This window comes from Antechinus flavipes, chromosome 2 (genome assembly GCF_016432865.1).
Source record: "Antechinus flavipes isolate AdamAnt ecotype Samford, QLD, Australia chromosome 2, AdamAnt_v2, whole genome shotgun sequence".
In the NCBI taxonomy this organism is placed as follows: Eukaryota; Metazoa; Chordata; class Mammalia; order Dasyuromorphia; family Dasyuridae; genus Antechinus; species Antechinus flavipes.
The window spans coordinates 54,309,065-54,329,230 of NC_067399.1; the positions used below are offsets into that span (position 1 = coordinate 54,309,065).

The following is a 20,166-nucleotide window of genomic DNA, read 5'->3' on the forward strand; positions in this document are numbered from 1 at the left end:
ATGCTTGATGGGGAAGAACCACAAAAAAAAGACTAATGATTGTTCTACATGAGCTTGACATGCTAAGATAGAGCAGTCCTTAGAGTCAGGAAGACCTGAGTGTAAATTCTTCTGGTGAAACACATTGTGACATCATGATTCTGGACAAGTAACCGGATTTTAGTGATCTGGACAAAACTAGTCAATCAATCAATCAGGTTTTAAGAAGTCCTTACTATATCCCTGGCACTGCACTAAGATGGTACTTCTCTAAAACTTTGATTGTAGAAGAATTGTTAATCTGAATTTGTAGAGGATATTTTCTTAATAGATCTGAACCAAAAAATAAATGTAATAGTCATGGGTCATTATTGTTTGAGTATGTGAACTGCACTGAAGGATTATGTATGCCAAAGATGGAACTTTGTATTATGTCCACACTAGGAAATTCAAATGGATAATTAAAGTATTTATCCCTCTCTTTCAATGTAGTTCTATATATGCTGAAAGACCAGTGATGTCACCATGTGAACACTTCCTGGAATGATGCAGGTAGAAACCCCCCTCTTTCCCATGGAGATGGTTTTCTGAGTAACTATGGTCAGAAAAAATAAATTTTGGGATCTATCCCTCTAGTGATGATCCTTTCCACACTTGACTTGACTGGCCTTCATTCTGATATCACACACCCTGCTTTTGTTAGTCCTTAAGTGTTATACTTTCAAGAACTCAGATGACCTCTAAGCAAGGGCATGCTGGATGGAGCTGAATAGAGAGGCTTGGGAGAGCTGATTGTTAAAATTTTAGAGTGAATATTTACATCTCAGGAATTAACAAATTTCACAAATTAGTTATGACTCCAATTATATAATTAATAAAAAAACTTGATTTGCCTTTTAGAACTTAAAAAGCCTTTTGAGAGTCAAATTGGATGGCCCAAGGAAGATTGAGATGATGTCTTTCCTCTTATGAAATTTTCCTATATGAAATGGCACATTCAAAATTATTACATTTACCTCAAAGTTCTATATTAAATGCTCAATATACTTTTGGGAATGATAAGGTGTTAGTTGTACTGTTTTTTTTAAAAGCAGACCTAACTTCTTTTGACTCTCTTTTCTCTGTTTTTTCAAAACTATTCAGTATCAGATAAAAAACTGGCCATCCAGTAGACATTAAGTGATGGCTATTAGAACTCTTCACACTTCATTAGAGAGCTACATAAACAATTACCAGGTCTTTAGGAACTTTTGAAGAAGTACTTCCAAACAGATCACATGGAATCTCTAAGAAAGGCATTTGACAGTATCTTGATAATTACACTATCTCCAGTCCTCCTGATCTATATCTTGTCACTGAACACAGATGGTTCTGGAGAAGAAAGTGAGACTGGTGACTTTGCACAGCCCTCCCTCACTTCCATCCAATTCATTTGCTTACTATAGCCTCACTTTCTCGATGTCATGATCCTCTTTGAGAATGGAGGACAAACAACAATAAGTAGAAACAAATTCCCTTCTTATTCTCTCATTGTTGTTAATTAGTCAGTAAGTCACAAACAAGTGGAGAGAAAAGAGGGAAATCAGAGAAACACAGAGTCTATTTATCTAGCTTCTACCTTGAATGATCATTATTTCCCTAACTTTGTGGCTCATTTAGCTTCTCTATTATAATAATGGAATGTTTTTTTTTTATTGATTTTGTACTTGTTTTAGCCAGACTGAACAACTCTCCCTTCTGCTAACACGCCCTTTCTTCTCTTCTCCTCTTACCTCCCTTCTCTCTTTTTTCCTCTTTCCTCACAATATTACCAGTGTCTGACATCACTTCTCTCATTTCTATTCCCATCCATTACTGGGAGGATACAGGTTTTCCTTTATTTGCTCAATGAGAGTTGATTTTCATCCTTCCCTTTCAGAATTTACATAAACCTTTTTGTTCCTTGCTGTACATCTTATTCAACTCTTTGGTCTGTATTTGTCTCTATTAGATGCTAAAATTTTTGAGGATTTATTAATCTTTTGATTTTGCATTCAGAAAGATGGCCATGATAGTGGCTAGAGAAGTGCCATCAAAGTCAGGAAAACCTGAGGTCAAGTGCCACCTCTGACCCATACTGGCTCTGTGACCTTGTCAACTTGCAACTTTCCTCTAAGACTGTAAATTGTAGAAAAGGGGCTGACCTACATTGATCGAAGGAGATTCCTCACCTTGTTATCAAGTTAACTGTAGATCATGTTCCTATTCCCCTTCTGTCACAGTCTCTAATTGGTACTCAATAAATGTTGACTCTAATGAATTTTTGTTAGACTATGTTGAGGATGGGCTTTGGAATTGGGCTCTTTGAGTATGAATTCTAATTAAATTCTAAATAATTCCATTTTTTTCTGTGTAACACTAAGCAAGTTATTTAAAATTTCTGGTGCTTATTTTCCTATAATGGTAGAAAGAAAAAAAGATAGCAGGCAGAGGAATAGATGGATGGATGAATAGATAGGTATATAGATGGATGGATATATAGGCAGATAAGCTGATAGATCACTTATTAAACTTTATGTGTCAGGAAAGCTTTTAAATCCTGGGTATACAAATACAACCAAACAAGATAGCCCTTGGCTACAAGGAGATTACATTTTTTTTTTTTTTAATTTTTTTATTTAATAATTACATTATATTTACACTCATTTCTGTTCCGATTTTTTTTTCCCCTCCCTCCCTCCACCCCCTCCCCTAGATGGCAAGCAGTCCTTTATATGTTGGATATGTTGCAGTATATCCTAGATACAATATATGTTTGCAGAACCGAACAGTTCTCTTGTTGCATAGGGAGAATTGGATTCAGAAGGTATAAATAATCCGGGAAGAGAAACAAAAATGCAGATAGTTCACATTCGTTTCCCAGTGTTCTTTCTTTGGGTGTAGCTGCTTTTGTCCGTCATTTATCAATTGAAACTCAGGTCTCTTTGTCAAAGAAATCCACTTCCATCAAAATATGTCCTCATACAATATCGTTGTCGAAGTGTATAATGATCTCCTGGTTCTGCTCATTTCACTTAGCATCAGTTCATGTAGGTCTCTCCAAGCCTCTCTGTATTCATCCTGCTGGTCATTTCTTACAGAACAATAATATCCCATAACATTCATATACCACAATTTACCCAGCCATTCTCCAATTGATGGGCATCCATTCATTTTCCAGTTTCTAGCCACTACAAACAGGGCTGCTACAAACATTTTGGCACATACAGGTCCCTTTCCCTTCTTTAGTATTTCTTTGGGATATAAGCCCAATAGAAACACTGCTGGATCAAAGGATATGCACATTTTGATAATTTTTTGGGCATAATTCCAGATTGCTCTCCAGAATGGTTGGATTCGTTCACAACTCCACCAACAATGCATTAGTGTCCCAGTTTTCCCGCATCCCCTCCAGCATTCATCATTATTTTTTCCTGTCATCTTAGCCAATCTGACAGGTGTGTAGTGGTATCTCAGAGTTGTCTTAATTTGCATTTCTCTGATCAATAATGATTTGGAACACTCTTTCATATGAGTGGTAATAGTTTCAATCTCATCCTCTGAAAATTGTCTGTTCATATCCTTTGACCATTTATCAATTGGAGAATGGCTTGATTTCTTATAAATTTGAGTCAGTTCTCTATATATTTTGGAAATGAGGCCTTTATCAGAACCTTTAACTGTGAAAATGTTTTCCCAGTTTGTCGCTTCCCTTCTAATCTTGTTTGCATTAGTTTTATTTGTACAAAGGCTTTTTAATTTGATGTAATCGAAATTTTCTATTCTGTGATCAGTAATGGTCTCTAGTTCATCTTTGGTCACAAATTTCTTTCTCCTCCACAAGTCTGAGAGATAAACTATTCTATGTTCCTCTAATTTATTTATAGTCTCGTTCTTTATGCCTAGGTCATAGACCCATTTTGATCTTATCTTGGTATATGGTGTTAAGTGTGGGTCCATGCCTAATTTCTGCCATACTAATTTCCAATTATCCCAGCAGTTTTTGTCAAATAATGAATTCTTTTCCCAGAAGTTAGGGGCTTTGGGTTTGTCAAACACTAGATTGCTATAGTTGACTATTCTGTCTTGTGAGCCTAGTCTTTTCCACTGATCCACTAATCTATTTCTTAGCCAATACCAAATGGTTTTGGTGACTGCTGCTTTATAATATAATTTTAGATCAGGTACAGCTAGGCCACCTTCATTTGATTTTTTTTTCATTAATTCCCTTGAGATTCTCGACTTTTTATTGTTCCATATGAATTTTGTTGTTATTTTTTCTAGATCAATAAAATATTTTCTTGGAAGTCTGGTATAGCACTAAATAAATAGATTAGTTTAGGGAGTATTGTCATCTTTATTATGTTCGCTCGGCCGATCCAAGAGCACTTAATATTTTTCCAATTATTTAAGTCTGACTTTATTTGTGTGGAGACTTTTTTATAATTTTGCTCATATAATTCCTGACTTTCCTTTGGTAGATAGATTCCCAAATATTTTATGGTATCAACAGTTATTCTGAATGGAATTTCTCTTTGTATCTCTTGCTGTTGGGTTTTGTTGGTGATGTATAAAAATGCTGAGGATTTATGGGGATTTATTTTGTAGCCAGCTACTTTGCTAAAATTATGAATTATTTCCAATAGCTTTTTGGTAGAATCTCTGGGGTTCTCTAGGTATACCATCATATCATCTGCAAAGAGTGATAGTTTGGTTTCCTCATTGCCTACTCTAATTCCTTTTATATCTTTCTCGACTCTTATTGCCGAGGCTAGTGTTTCTAATACGATATTAAATAATAATGGTGATAGTGGGCAACCTTGCTTCACTCCAGATCTTACTGGGAAAGGTTCCAGTTTTTCCCCATTGCATATGATGCTTACTGATGGTTTTAAATATATGCTCCTGACTATTTTAAGGAAAAGTCCATTTATTCCTATGCTCTCAAGTGTTTTTATTAGGAATGGATGTTGGATTTTATCAAATGCTTTTTCTGCATCTATTGAGATGATCATGTGGTTTTTGTTTGTTTGGTTATTGATATAGTCAATTATGTTAATAGTTTTCCTAATATTGAACCAGCCCTGCATTCCTGGTATAAATCCTACTTGGTCATAGTGTATTATCCTGGTGACAATTTTCTGTAATCTTTTTGCTAATATTTTATTTAAGATTTTAGCATCAATATTCATTAGGGAGATTGGTCTATAATTTTCTTTCTCTGTTTTCAGCCTACCTGGTTTAGGTATCAGTACCATATCTGTGTCATAAAAGGAGTTTGGTAGGACTCCTTCAATCCCTATTTTTTCAAATAGTTTATATAACATTGGAGTTAATTGTTCTTTAAATGTTTGGTAGAATTCACATGTAAATCCATCTGGTCCTGGGGATTTTTTCTTAGGGAGTTGATTGATAGTTTGTTCTATTTCTTTTTCTGAGATGGGACTGTTTAGGATATTTACTTCTTCCTCTGTTAGTTTGGGCAAGCTGTATTTTTGGAGGTATTTTTCTATTTCATTTAAGTTGTCGAATTTATTGGCATAAAGTTGGGCAAAGTAACTCCTAATTATTGCTCTAATTTCCTCTTCGTTAGTGGTGAGTTCTCCCTTTTCATTTTTAAGACTAACAATTTGATTTTCCTCTTTCCTTTTTTTAATCAGATTTACTAAGGGTTTGTCTATTTTGTTGGTTTTTTCATAGAACCAACTCTTAGTTTTATTAATCAATTCAATAGTTTTTTTACTTTCAATTTTATTGATCTCACCTTTTACTTTTAGAATTTCAAGTTTAGTGTTTGACTGGGGGTTTTTAATTTGTTCCTTTTCTAGCATTTTTAATTGCAAACCCAATTCATTGACCTTCTCTTTCTCTATTTTATACAAATAGGCCTCTAGAGATATGAAATTTCCCCTTATTACCGCTTTGGCTGCATCCCATACATTTTGGTATGATGTCTCATTATTATCGTTTTCTTGGGTGAAGTTATTAATTATGTCTATGATTTGCTGTTTTACCCAATCATTCTTTAGTATGAGATTATTTAGTTTCCAATTATTTTTTGGTCTACTTCCCCCTGCTTTTTTGTTGAATGTAATTTTCATTGCATCGTGGTCTGAAAAGGATGCATTTACTATTTCTGCCTTACTACATTTGAGTTTGAGGTTTTTATGTCCTAATATATGGTCAATTTTTGTATAGGTTCCATGAACTGCTGAAAAGAAAGTGTATTCCTTTCTGTCTCCATTACATTTTCTCCAGAGATCTATCATATCTAGCTTTTCTAGTATTCTGTTTACCTCTTTGACTTCTTTCTTATTTATTTTCTGGTTTGATTTATCTAATTCTGAGAGTGCAAGGTTAAGATCTCCCACTATTATAGTTTTACTGTCTATTTCTTCTTGCAGCTCTCTTAGTTTCTCTTTTAAGAATTTAGATGCTACCCCACTTGGTGCATATATGTTTAATATAGATAGTGCTTCATTATCCATGCTACCCTTTAGCAAGATATAGTGTCCTTCCTTATCTCTTTTAATTAGGTCAATTTTTGCTTTAGCTTGATCTGAGATCAGGATGGCTACCCCTGCTTTTTTGACTTCACCTGAAGCATAGTAGATTTTGCTCCAACCTTTTACCTTTAACCTGCATGTATCTCCCCGCTTCAGGTGTGTTTCCTGTAAACAACATATTGTAGGATTCTGGCTTTTAATCCATTCTGCTAACCGCTTCCTCTTTATGGGGGAGTTTACCCCGTTCACGTTTATGGTTAGAATGACCAATTCTGTATTACTTGCCATCTTGTTAACCCGGTTTTTGCTTTCCTCCCTTCTTTCCCCTTTCCCCCCCTTCCAAGTATTAAGCTTGTGAGCACCCCTTGCTTCTCACAGCCCTCCCTTTTTAGTATCCCTCCCCCCTAATTAGAGTTCCTCCCCCTATCTTACCCCTTTCCCTCCCAGTTCCCGTATTCCCTTCCCTTAGCTTATTCCTTCCCTTTCCACTTTTCCCTTCTCACTTTTCAATGAGATGGGAGAAGTTTCACCATAGATTGAATATGTCTTAAGATTTTTCACTTAAAGCCAATTCTGAAGGCAGTAAGATACCCACTATATTCATCCCCCTCCATTCTTTCTCTCAGATATAATAGGTTTCCTATGCCTCTTCATGAGATGTACTACCCCCACTTTACCCTTTTTCTGGTACAATGTCCTTTCCACATCAATTTCTAGAACAAGGTATACATGTATTCTTTATACATCTATATAGTCAAAATATAGTTCCCAAGATTAATCTTTACCTTTTTAGATTTCTCTTGAGTTCTATATTTGTAGATCAAACTTTTTGTTAAGTTCTGGTTTTTTCATCAGAAATAGATGAAATTCGCTTACTTCGTTGAATGTCCATCTTCTTCCCTGGAAAAAGATGCTCATTCTCGCTGGGTAAGTTATTTTTGGTTGCATACCAAGTTCCTTAGCCTTTCGGAATATCATATTCCAGGCCCTTCGATCTTTTAATGTGGATGCTGCCAGATCCTGGGTGATCCTTATTGTGGCTCCTTGATACTTGAATTGGGTTTTTCTAGCCGCTTGCAATATTTTTTCTTTCACCTGAGGGTTCTGGCATTTGGCCACTATATTCCTTGGTGTTTTGATTTTAGGATCCCTTTCAGTGGGTGATCGATGAATCCTTTCAATGTTTATTTTTTCCTCTGTTCCTATGACTTCTGGGCAGTTCTCTTTGATAATTTCCTGGAAGACAGTGTCCAGGCTCTTTTTTTCATCATGTTTTTCTGGGAGTCCAATGATTCTCAGATTGTCTCTCCTGGATCTGTTTTCCAGGTCTGTTGTCTTCCCCAGAAGGTATTTCACATTTTTCTCCATTGTTTGATTTTTTTGGATTTGCTTGACTGATTCTTCTTGTCTCCTCGAGTCATTCAATTCCACTTGTTCAATTCTGATTTTCAGTGAAGTATTCTCTTCACTCACTTTTTTAAAATCTTTCTCTAATTGTCCAATTGAGTTCTTTTGTTCTGTGGAATTTTTTTCCATTTCGCCAATTTTGTTTTTTAGAGAGCTGTTTTCTGTTTCCAGTTCTCTAATCCTATTTTTCAAGGATTTTACTTCTTTATCCACTCTCTCTTTAACTTTCTCCAAGGCTCTTTTCCCATTTTTCTTCTAGCTCCCTTGTGAGAGCCTTTTTAATCACTTCTATGAGGTTCATCTGTGCTGAGGAACAGATGATTTCCTCCTTTGGGGAATCACCTGGGGACTGCCTGTTTTTAGTCTCCTCAGGATTTAGAGTCTGCTCTCTATCTGTATAGAAGCTGTCAAGGGTTAAAGTCCTCTTCAGCTTCTTGCTCATTCTGTCTATTAATCAGAGACAAACTACCAAAGAAAAACAGAAAAAACTGGAGTCTTTCTTTGGGGGGGGGGGGCTGGGTGTGTTATCGAGCTTCCTCTACAGACTGCAGGTGGCAGCAGTGAGGCACTAGCAGGACTGTGCTGCGCCTGCGCTCTGAGATCCCAAAGCGTGCTGAGTCACTGAGAGGGGGGAAGGGGGGGGGGGGCAGGTCCTGAGAGACTCCAGCTGTTTGCAGTTGTGTTCTTCAGCCCCGGTGTTTTTAGCTTCTCTGCTGGGCTGTTGACTTGCTGCCGGAGGAAATTATCCAAACCTGTAGCGAAGCTCTCCCCGCAGAACGGCTACGATCACTCTCCACCCCCTCTCCAGTCTGCTCCCTTGCTCTCACTGCTGCTGCCCGCCGCCTGCGCCCGATCTAAAACCGCCCCAGCCCTCCAGTAAAAACAGACCTTTCTTGGCGGATCTCAAGGATGGCTTCTCTTGGTAACTATTTGTGGGTTTTTTTCAGTCAAGCATTGATTCAGAGGCTTGTAATGAAGTGGATAGTGAGAGAAAGCGCGGAGCTTATGCAACTGTGAGCCTCCTCTCCGCCATCTTAACCGGAAGTCTCAGGAGATTACATTTTAATGGGGACTGGACTAAATGCTCTCTATAATCCCTTATCACTCTAAATCAAAGTTTCTGTAATGTAGTAGAATCCTCTTTCTTAAGTATTACATCTATTTTACAAAATGCTTTCCTCCACAATAACTCTTCTTGAGATGAATTAGATCAGACTTTCTCACAGACTCCCCAGAGGACTAGACTCACATAAATGGACTGAGTCTCATGATGGTGACGTTGACTTGCTCAGGATGACATACATAAGTAGCAAGTATTGGAGAATTGATCCCAACAGAATTCTCCCTTGAATCACTCAGCACATTTCATGTTATAATACTCAAGTCAGCCTAGACCTATATTGTTTTGTCCTTCAATCTTGAAGCAGACCATGACATCAGGGAGGTGATACCATGACATGCAAGGGAATTGGATATAAGTGAGGGGGGGCTTTGCAGGTCATCTCCCTCCCTTACCCTCTAGAGTCATCTAAGTCCAGTGGCCAATTGTAGATTAGGACAATTGGAGATGGCCCTGGATGCAGTGGGAGATCTTGACCTTTTTAAACTAAGGTCTATCAACAGGTCCAAGTTTGACTGACATAGCACCCATTCAGTGAGCAGCCAAAAATCTCTTTTACCTAGTTCCCCCCACCCCAATCTAAATAAATAAATAAAATCTGGGAGGGAAAGACCCTCAGATTTTCTGGCCAAAGAAAAGATTATTGTGATTTACATTCAGTCTGAGAAAATCAGTACCCAAACAATGACCAATTGGGGCTTGGTTTAGGATCTGTTGGTGGCTAATGAGAATAAGATTGGTTTATAGCTCAATCCAACATCTCATCCTGGTATTAAAGACTGACCATGTCCAAAGAAACCAGAGATTCTTAACCTCTTTTCTGTCATGGAACCCCTTTGACAGGCTGGTGAAGCCCATGGACACCTTTCCAGAATCATGTTTTTAGATGCACAAAATAAAAAAAAAGAGCAATTCTATTGAAATATAGTCATCAAGAAATATTTGTTTTACAAAACATCTCACAAATTCAGGGAACCCAGGCTAAGAACTTCTGGTGTAAATGTTTGTTTTGGCAAGCCCTTCAAAAAGGTCACAGGTGAGTGATATTCCCCCTACCAGTTCCCCTCCTCTCCCCCCATCTGAAAGGAGAACTGAGCCCTGAAGTGTGTCAAGGTTCATTGGGGAGCAGATGGAGCTCAAGTGGGTCCTACCTCAGACTCCCCTCCTGGCAGCCTGTTTCAGCTTTTGGCTTCTTGCTCACACATTCCTATGAGCTTGCTGCCAGCTCGTTTCCCCAAAGGGTTGCTCAGTGGTGAGAAACTAGGGATTCTTTCTTATCTCGCCAGAACAGGATGTGTCCTGTAAACTGTGTCCAAAAGGTTTCAAAGCCTTCCAGATGATGAGCTAGCAAGTTTGGGCAAAAAGCAAAGCGATCACACAGTATCTGACTACAATATTCTCTTCTGGCGCTCAATAAGCACATCTTATTATAATAAGCGGCTAGTCTCCCCTTCTCCCTCTCCCCCACCCCTCTGTTGGCATCTCAGCATATCCTGGCCTTTACTAGCTGGGATGTAGGTCCAAAGGGAGATCCCCGAACACCAAGCGGCCAAGGTGAAAGTGGGAAATGACACGGGTGAATTCCTGCCATGTGGGGAATGTTTCCGGCAATTCTCTCCCATCCTCTGTTTTTTATTTGTTGTCTAGAAATTGGTGTTGGGAAAACTTTTACTGTTCTATCCTTAGTATCTCTGGACTGGAAGGCCTGATTCAGCATTCACTGAAGGGGATCTTAGAACACAGAATATCCTGGTTGGATTTTAAAATGCAAAATACCAAGTGATAAAGGTACTGAGAACATAGAATGTCAGAACCTTTAGAACAAGATTCCCTAATTTTTCTGGATCATGAGCCCCTTTGACAATCTGGGGAAGCCTACAGAACCCTTCTCAGAATTACTTTTAAAAATTCTTAATCAAAGGAAATATTAAATTTCAGTTAAAGACTAGTGGAAATAAGGATATAATTTTTTTTCCTCCTTCAAGTTGATAGATTTCCCCTGAAGTCTCTCAATAAACACTGGGCTCCAGTGAAAAATCCCTTCCAAAGAACGTCAAAGCTAGTCTCTCCCCTGTGTTGGTTTTCTCCACTTCATCTTGTCCATATCTTATTGACCCATACTCATAGGCGTGTTGTCTTTGCCATTACATAAGGTCAAGGACTGTTTTTGCCTAGTTTGTCTAGCTAGCATTTAACACACTGTCTGACACATAATAGGCACTTAATATATGCTTGACTGACTGAGTGACCTCAGAACCCAAAATATCAGTACTAGATAATACCCAAGAAACATTTTAGTCCAAGACCCTTTATTATTACAGATGGTGAAACTGAAGTCCAGGAAGATTTGAAACATAGGTCTTCCTTAACCCAGATGACATTTTTAGAGGGAGAGCACATTGCCTAAAATGAATCTGGAGAGACTCAAGGGACCAGGGAAATGGCGAACTCACAGTATAAAAAAATCACTTTACTTCTCATCCCTTTGGGACCTAGTTTCTGCTCCTTTAAGATGAACGTGTTAGACAAAGATTTCTTTCATTTGCCAAATCCTATAGGTGTCAGAATATCCATAATAGCATTCACAGTCATCTGTTTTGTTCTGAGGATTTGTAAGGGTTTTCTCTAAGTTATTCCATTAATACTTAGAAAGGTAGTCAGTACGATGTAGGTGTTAGGACTGAGATGAAACTTGCTCCAGCATTTACTTGCTATGTAATAAAGGGCAAATCTCTTCCCTTCTTTGGTCTCTGTTTTCCCACCTGGAAAACGGGGACAATGATACGTTCACACGTTAGTTCATAGGGTTCTTGTGAGGTTTGGTAAAATGGAAAATGCTAGGAAGTGTGAGCTGAGAAGCATGGAAAGAATGCATAGAATCAGGTCGAGTCTATAGATAGAGTGCTATGGATACATGACTATAAAATAAAATCTAAGAGGATCATTTTTGTCCTGTGTCCCTGGGAATGAAGGACCATAAATCACACCTACCTGCTTGACTTCCCCCTCCAGTCACTGATAAAGGATGCGATGATCCAACAAGGAAGCCATGTGCCATCACCTCAGCACCAGGTATGAATAGGCTTCCTACCAGCCTTTGGAACTTTTAATGAGTGGTTGGCAACACTTTAATGGACACGGCACGGAAAATCTTTGTGGTGTTTGCTATGGCTGAGGACTTAGGATGCAATAAAACACGGTCGGCTAACCAAATGGTGGGATGGTGTGCTTTCCTTGGGAGAAAAATAAATAAATAAAATTTCAACGGGCTTCCAGCAAGCAATATCTGTGGTATGTTTGTGTTTGTGTGTGGGTGTGGGTGGAGGGAGTGTTGTTAGAAAGGTGTTAGCCTGTCCCTTTCTCTAATCCTTCTTGTCTTTTTTTCTTCACATAATCCCACCTTCCCAGACAAATCATAATAGTTTTTTTTCTCTCTCCTTCCCTCTTTCTCTCTTTTTCTCCTTTCTTCTTCCCCTCTTTTATTTTTTCCCTTTCTCTCTTCCTTCCCTTCCTTCTCTCTTTTTTCTTCCCTCCTTTCCCTTCCTTTTCTTTCCCTTCCCTTCCCTTCCCACCTCCCTTTCTTTCCTTTCCTTCCTTCCTTTCCTTCCTTCCTTCCTTCCTTCCTTCCTTCCTTCCTTCCTTCCTTCCTTCCTTCCTTCCTTCCTTCCTTCCTTCCTTCCTTCCTTCCTTCCTTCCTTCCATCTTTGAGTCAGTATTTTGGGTCAATAGTCTTCCAGAGTATGTAGATATGAAGTACAGACATTATTACCTACTTCTTAGAGACAAGGAAGTTGACATCCAAAAAGATTAAGTAAATTATATGGGGAAAAAGTATCACATTAGAGACTAGGACTGAGTAATGAGATGGCTCAGTGAATAAAGCACTAATCCTGGAATCAGGAACACCTGAATTAATATCCAGTCTCAGATACTTATTAGTAGGTGGTCCTGTGAAAGTTATTAAATATTTTTCAGTCTCAGTTTCTTCATCTGTAAAATGGGAATAATAATGGCTCCTAACTCCTAGGATAGTAATCAGGAAAAACCCTTCAATGCTATAGAAATGCTCACTATTATTATTAGTTGGCTTTCTGGCTCCAGATGCAGTATTCATTCAATGCCATTACAAGAAGCATTATTAAACACTGACTATGTGCTAGATTGTGGGTTTTTATGCCACTACATTTACAATAAAATGAATTTCCTAAAAATATCGTCTTTAAAGTAAGTTTGAACAAGTACGATTAATCATTCCTTGATTCTAGAAGAAGAAACTGAGGCTTACACAGGTGAAATATCTTGCTCATGATCACAGGGTAGGAATTAAACCCAAGACTTCCTGGTCCAAATTGGGTTAGTTAGTAGCAAAGCAAGAACTTGAACTCAAGATTTTTTTTTTAAAGAATAGATAACATGAGTTATAGATCACTTAAGATTTGTAAAGTGCCTTACTTATATTAACTCATTTGAGCTTCACAATAACCATGTGAGGAAAGAAAGAAGGAAGGAAGGAAGGAAAGAAGGAAGAAGGAAGAAATGAAGGAAGGAAGAAGGAAGAAATGAAGGAAGAAGGAAAAAATAAAGGAAGGCAGGAAGGAAAAGAGGAAGGAAGAAATGAAGGGAGGGAGGAAGGAAAGAAGGAAAGAAGGAAAGAAGGAGGGAGGTAGGGAAGAAAGGAAGAGAAAAAGAAGGAAGGAAGGAAGGAGAATGGAGGGAAAGAAGGAAAGAAGGAAGGAGGTAGAAAGGAAGAAAGAAAAAGAAAGGAAGGAGGGAAAAGAGGAAAAAAAAGAAAGAAGGAAGGAAGGAAGGAAGGAAATATCTACTATTTATTAAAGTCATTAAATGTCTACTCTGTGTCAGGCACCATGCTAAGAACTTTACAAATACTATCTCATTTTCTTATAACAATCTTAGGAGGTAGATGCTATTATTTCCTCCATTTTACAGTTAAGGAGATTGAGGCAAAAAGGGTGAAGTGATGTGCCCAGGGCCACACAGCTAGTAAGTGTTTGAAGCTGGATTTGAATTCAGATCTTTTGGACTCCAAACCTAGTGCTCTCTCCATTGCTCTGCCTAATTGACTAGGTATTCTCAGATAAAGAAACTGATGCTATATTATTTCAGGTAAAGATATAATGGTGGGACAGTGGGTAGAGCATCAGGCTTGCAGTCAGGAAGTTTCATCTTCTAGAGTTCAAATCCTGCCAAAGACACTAGCCCTGTCACCGAGTCAGTCACTGAACCCTCAGTTATTTCATCTATAAAATGAGCTGCAGAAGGAAATGTTAAACTACTCCCAATATCTTTGCTAAGAAAATTATGAAGAGTTGGACATTACTTAAATGACCCAATAGCAACAAAAGATATAATAACCTATATTATTACAATAAAGACCCTGAGGCTCATCTAGCTAGTAAATGCCTGATTGTGGGATTCAAACCCAAGCGTTCCTGATTCAAATCAATCATATCATATCATCTCTTAGTTCTTATAGGTCAAAATGTTTTTGTACTCTGCAGAATCTATTCAACTAAGTCCTAAAAAGAGGAGTGAATGAACTTTTTATTGGTTCTTTTTTCCCTGGGAACATAATTGTTCGGCTTTTTCCCCTTCCCTAAGCTGATGGATGTGCTGAGGTCAGTAATGGAAAGTGGAGGTACTATGTTTTGATTTGGCACCTAGAGAATGTGTAAGATTGGCAGCCTCTCTCTTCTCCCTTGCCCCCGACACCCAGTTTAAACACATAATCTGCTCTATGGATTACCCTTTCCAGAAAACAGCCTCGAAAAGAAGCTGGTTAGGGGGTGGGGGGATGGTGAAGTCCTTCTTTGCTCCTCCTATCCACAGTGGGGTAGCTCCTTTTGTGCCCTGACCCCTGGAAGAAAGAAGTCCTTGGGAGTTTGTCTGATTGCCTAGAGTCGCCCTCCCTTTGTGCTCTGACACATACCATTTGCCAGTGGGCACAGTGTGATTAATTGGGCACCAGGCACATCTAAGTGCACGAAGTTCAAGGCTGGCCTGCCTTCAAGGCTCATTATCAGCTCTAATTGCTGGTTAGAATTTCACAAATCTTCTGCCCTATGCAGGTGGATGACAATATGGAAAGGTCACACCTAAAGGCTTATTAACTCTGTGGTGTGAAAGGTAAGGCCATCTGGTCACCATTTGACAATTTAAGTGGTAATTACACCATTTGGCCTGTGAATTGCTGTGAGCTGCTGTTTTGAACTGTGGCAGCCCTAAATTAAAAAAAAAAAAATCGTGCCAAATAGGCAAGTGTTTAAAACTTGTTCCTAGAACTGAGATACTAGCATCTGTTGCAATCTCTCTCTCTTTTTCTCTTTCTTTCTTTCTCTCTTTCTCTTTCTTTCTTTTTCTCTCTTTCTCTTTCCTTCTTTCTTTCTTTCCATCTTTCTTTTTCTTCCTTCTTTTATTTCTTTTTTCTCTTCTTTTTCTTTCTTCTTTTCACCTTCCTTTCTTCCTTCCTTCATTCCTTCCTTCCTTCCCTCCCCCCTCTCACTTTCTTTTTTCTTTCTTCCTTCTTTTTTCCTTCCTTCTCTTTCTTTCTTCCTTCCTTCCTTTTTTCCTTTCTTCCTTCTTTCTTTCTTTCTTTCTTTCTTTCTTTTTCTTTCTTCTTTCTTTCTTTCTTTCTTTCTTCTTTCTTTCTTTCTTTCTTTCTTTCTTTCTTTCTTTCTTTCTTTCTTCCTTCTTTTTTCCTTCCTTTCTTCCTTCTTTTCTCTTCTTTTTCTTTCTTCTTCCTTCCTTTTCTTTCTTTCTTTGTTTCTTTCTTTTTTCCTTCCTTCCTTCCTTCCTTCCTTCCTTCCTTCCTTCCTTCCTTCCTTCCTTTCTTCCTTTCTTCTCTTCTTTTCCTCTTTTTTCTTTTTTCCTTTCTTCTTCCTTTCTTCCTTCTTTTCTCTTCTTTTTTACTTTCTTCTTTTGTCTTCTTTTTCTTCCTTCCTTCCCTTCTTTTCTCTTCTCTTTCTTTCTTTCCTTCTTCCTTCTTTCCTTTGCTCCTTCATTCCTTCTCCCCTTCCTTCCTCATCCTCCTCCTTTCTCTCTCTCTCCCCCACCTTCTTTCTCCTTCCCTCCTCTCTTTCTCTTTCCTTCCTTTTTTCTTCCTTTTTTTTTATAAATTCATAAATGAATTGTCCAACTCATCATTATGCATATGAAGGTGGCTAGAAGCCTGATACTCTGGAAACCAGAGGGCTGGAAAGTTAGGACACCTGGTTCCTACTTCTAATTGTCACTGATTCTCTGTGTGACTTTGGACAAATTGCATTTCTCCTGGCCTGAGATTTCTCTAAAATGAGAAGATTGGAATGGATCATTTCTAAGATTCCTCACAGTTCAGATATCCTATATTCTAAGGGCCTTTTTCCATCTGACATTCTGTGTTCTAAGGTCTCTCCCACATGCTGTGTTTCTAGCTCTGATACTCTGTTCCAAGATTTCGGCCATCGCTGAGGCTCCACTCCATGACCCGCATAAAGATGCCACAGCCACCAAATGACCATAACTAATAACACCTGCTTGGTGAACTCAGGGAGCCCAAGAATGGAATGGAGGCAGCTTGGTAAGAAATTCCATCGCTGCAATATGGAAGTGTTTAAGCCTGGCCAGCACCAGTCAGGGTAGCAGAGATCTGAACCTTTAAATTACCGCCATTCCCTGCCTGAGGGAAAAGTAAATAAACAATTCACAGCTGCATCACCTAAACACAGAAACACAGCTATCTCTTTGGGGCTGTGATTGCTGAACAAGTAATTAAGTGGGAAATGTGAGCCCTCAATGTCAGTGTGACATGATAAAGGTCTCAGGCTGTAAATTAACTGAACCCCAGAGAGACCTGGGGATTAACCCTTGCAGCCAGGAGAGGTGAGAGCAGTCTTATCAGCCCAAAGTGTCAGCTTTGTGGAAATGGGATGCAATATAGGGCATGGACCCAACACTCTGAACTCACCAGGGCTGTTTTTATCTGATTATTTAAAAGCTCTGGAATTTGGATGACTTCCCTGTGGAGCCCTTGTAAACGCTCAAGGGAAAGGTAGACCGAGTAAGGCTTGGAGAGTGAAATTCCTTGGGTTTAGTACTTCTCTCAAGGAACCAATTAAACACCTATTTTGTTGTTGTTGTTTTTAGAAATTGGCGATGTCCAATAGTATACTAGGGGCTAGGTTTCTAAATGGAAAAAAATGCTTAAAGGTTGGGTTTGGAGCACGTTTGTAATGAGATAATAGGACAAACAACATCTGGCTAGAAGTTAGCTAATTTGAGTTTCAATTTTGTTTTCAATGGTTCTAGTTCTGTGACTTTGGTTGACTTAACTTTTTAGAACCTCAGATTCTCCATTTGTGAAAGAAGGATTATAGGAATGATAGCTCACATGTAAGCATGGCTTTCGGGTTTACAAAGCATCTTACACACATTTTCTTGTTGGAGAAACAGTATGCATTTGGAATCAAAGCGCCTTGCATTGAATCATGACTATTGGTGCTGATTACCTGTGGGATGACCTTGTACAAGTCAGTTCCCAGGTTCCTCATCAGTAAGATAAGAAGATTGGATAATATTGTCCCTTGGTCCATATTGTACAATGGAACAAGTCTTAGCTCCAGGGTCAGACAACTTAGATTCAAATCTCAACTCTGATGCTTAGTACCTTAGGCATCTCACCCAACTTACCTGGACTTCAATTTCCTCAAAGAGTTGAATCAGAAGACTTCTGAATTTGTTTTCTCATAGCTCTATACTTATAATCCTACCACTATCTATTACCCTTTGGTTCTTCCAACAAACCTATTAGACCAGTTAAGTATTATACCCTCATAGATAAAGTAACAGTTTTTAGAAGGGATTTCCTCAGAGAAGTAAACTCACATTGTACTTTACATACCTCACAGGGCTTTTATCTATGTCAAGTAAGAGCATCTAAGTGTTCTATTTTGGTAAAGTTCTATTTAAATAGAAATTATAATAATTATTACTATTATTATTATCATAAGTATCATAGTATGCCTTAAAGAAAAGTGATAGCTTTTTCTCTCCTTGGATAGACAGAATTCTCAGTATCACAGAGGGATTCAGAATAGAAAATATGAGCCCCATATGACAAATAAAGGAATAGATTGGAATATGCTTTGATGGAAATCACTAGAAATTAGTGGGAGACTGTGAGAACTGTTATGGTAATAGAGAAAGAAACATTTGGTTGGGAGATTTTTTGGTTCATTCTTGTTGGTAATTTACCATGTTAACTTGGGGCAAATTGACTAAGGAGACTTATGGGACACAGTTCTCTGCTCCATAAAATAAGAAAGTTGGACTAGATCAGGAATTGTTGCCTCAGAATCCACAGACTCCCAAGAAAACCAGGCAAAGATTTTAAGGGCTTTATGAACTTGGATAGGAAAATAATTCATTTTAATTTTCACTTACATCTAACTGAATGAATTCAATTATGAATACAGGTAATACATCACTGAAATATTAAGCTTGCCCAGACTACCAAAGGGGTTCATTAAACAAAAAAAAACCTTAGGAACTCCTGGACTCTGTGATTTCTAAGGATCCATCTCCAACATTCTGTACTCTGAGATTTTTTTTTTTTGCTCTGGTATTCTCTTATGCAGGTATTTTCTTGTTCTAGAGTTCTGTGGATTTTGAAGGCTGTTTCAAGGGCTAAAGGAATATTGGTAAGTATTGTGCATAGGGTGACCTGACTTTTGCACAGATTGGAACAATGTCTAACCCGAGGGGATATATGTGAACGGGGGTGGGGGGAGCAGGAGGTACTTTGTGGGGGGAGTTGAATTCAACACCAGAAATATTACCGTGACTGACCGGAGGCATCACTTTGAGTTTGTGCTCCTTGGCCTGTTTGCTCTGTCTCTTGGGAGCACCATACAGTTGGTGGGAAGCATGCTGATTCTTTATTCCTTTGGAATTGGGTATTTGCTGTATTTTCTCTAAAGGGTTGGGAGGGCAAATCTACATGGTAAGACCTAGTGAAGCCAGCAGGATGGGAGAAAAGGGCTTAGGGGAGTGGATTCTCTGCAACAAATGGTGAGCTTTTTAAGGTCCTTGGACACTGTGGATCTCTGTTCTCTCCTGGCAGCTAGTTGTCTGCTAATTAGATTGGGTTTTTTAATTCTTGAAGCTTTGCTTCTCTTGGGATTTTGCAGGGAGTTTATTTGGAAATATGCAGGAATGAATTTTTTTTTTTCACAATAAATCCTGAAGACAGCCCTAAGGACAAAGTCTCAACCTGGGGTCTGTAAAACACACACACACACACACACACACACACAAATACATTCACATTTACGCAAATACATTCACATAAATGTATAATGTGTGTATTATATATACATATATGCACATATAATCAAACTTGTACTTTAATATAATTGATTTTCTTTGCAATACTATTTATTTTATACATTTTAAAATACCACCCCAAGAAGGATTCCAAAGACTTCTCCAGACTGCCAGAGGCATCCATGACACATAAAAGCTTAAGAACTTCCCAAAGGGGACACAGTAAGAACATGAGGATCCCCGCCCCCCGGGATTCAAAGTGGAAAGCTGCAAATGGCCACTGTTAAAGTTTGGTGGAAAATAATCCTAGCTATAAAAAGAGATCTTATTGATTATGTTCTCCACTCTGGAACTAGAAGGACTTCTTTGAAGCTTGTAAGATGGAATCACAAGATTTCAGAATTTCGAGGTTCCTCAATGGTGATATAGTACAATTCTTTCATTTTATTAATAGGGAAATTGAGACCCAGAGAGGAAAGGTCTTAACTAAGATCGCACAGGGAATTGATGGCTGAGCCAGAGCTTCATGCCAGTCAGTGTGCATTCTGCTACATCTTGTTCTCCTCCTCCTGGTGGGAGCAAGGTCCTGATGGAAATTCTAAGGGAGCCTAAGCAGGAGAAGGCAGAGGTTGGGTTTTGAACTGTAATTGGTGCTCTCGTTTTATCTTCTAACTCCTCACATTAGAGAGGAGCAGATCCAAAGTTTCCAAGATCTGGAGGCCATTTGTAAAGACTGAGTTTCTACAATTTTCCTTTTAATGAAAGAATTTAAAGTTTAGTCTTTCCTTGAGTTTAGCTGAATTCACTTGGAACTTA

At 38.5% G+C, this 20,166-nt stretch overlaps 1 long non-coding RNA gene across 3 annotated transcripts; it reads left to right on the forward strand.

Annotated features, from left to right (window-relative positions):
* The first annotated feature begins 451 nt into the window (after positions 1–451).
* LOC127552361 (uncharacterized) lies at positions 452–18,725 on the forward strand. Of its 3 annotated transcripts, none has more exons than XR_007951342.1 (4): positions 452–531; positions 12,003–12,102; positions 16,461–16,606; positions 18,680–18,725. It is a non-coding gene; the product is annotated as an uncharacterized LOC127552361 (long non-coding RNA). The 3 variants fall into 3 exon arrangements; XR_007951343.1 differs by having other exon boundaries at positions 12,043–12,102; XR_007951341.1 differs by lacking the exon at positions 452–531 and having other exon boundaries at positions 11,821–12,102.
* Positions 18,726–20,166: the final 1,441 nt, after the last annotated feature.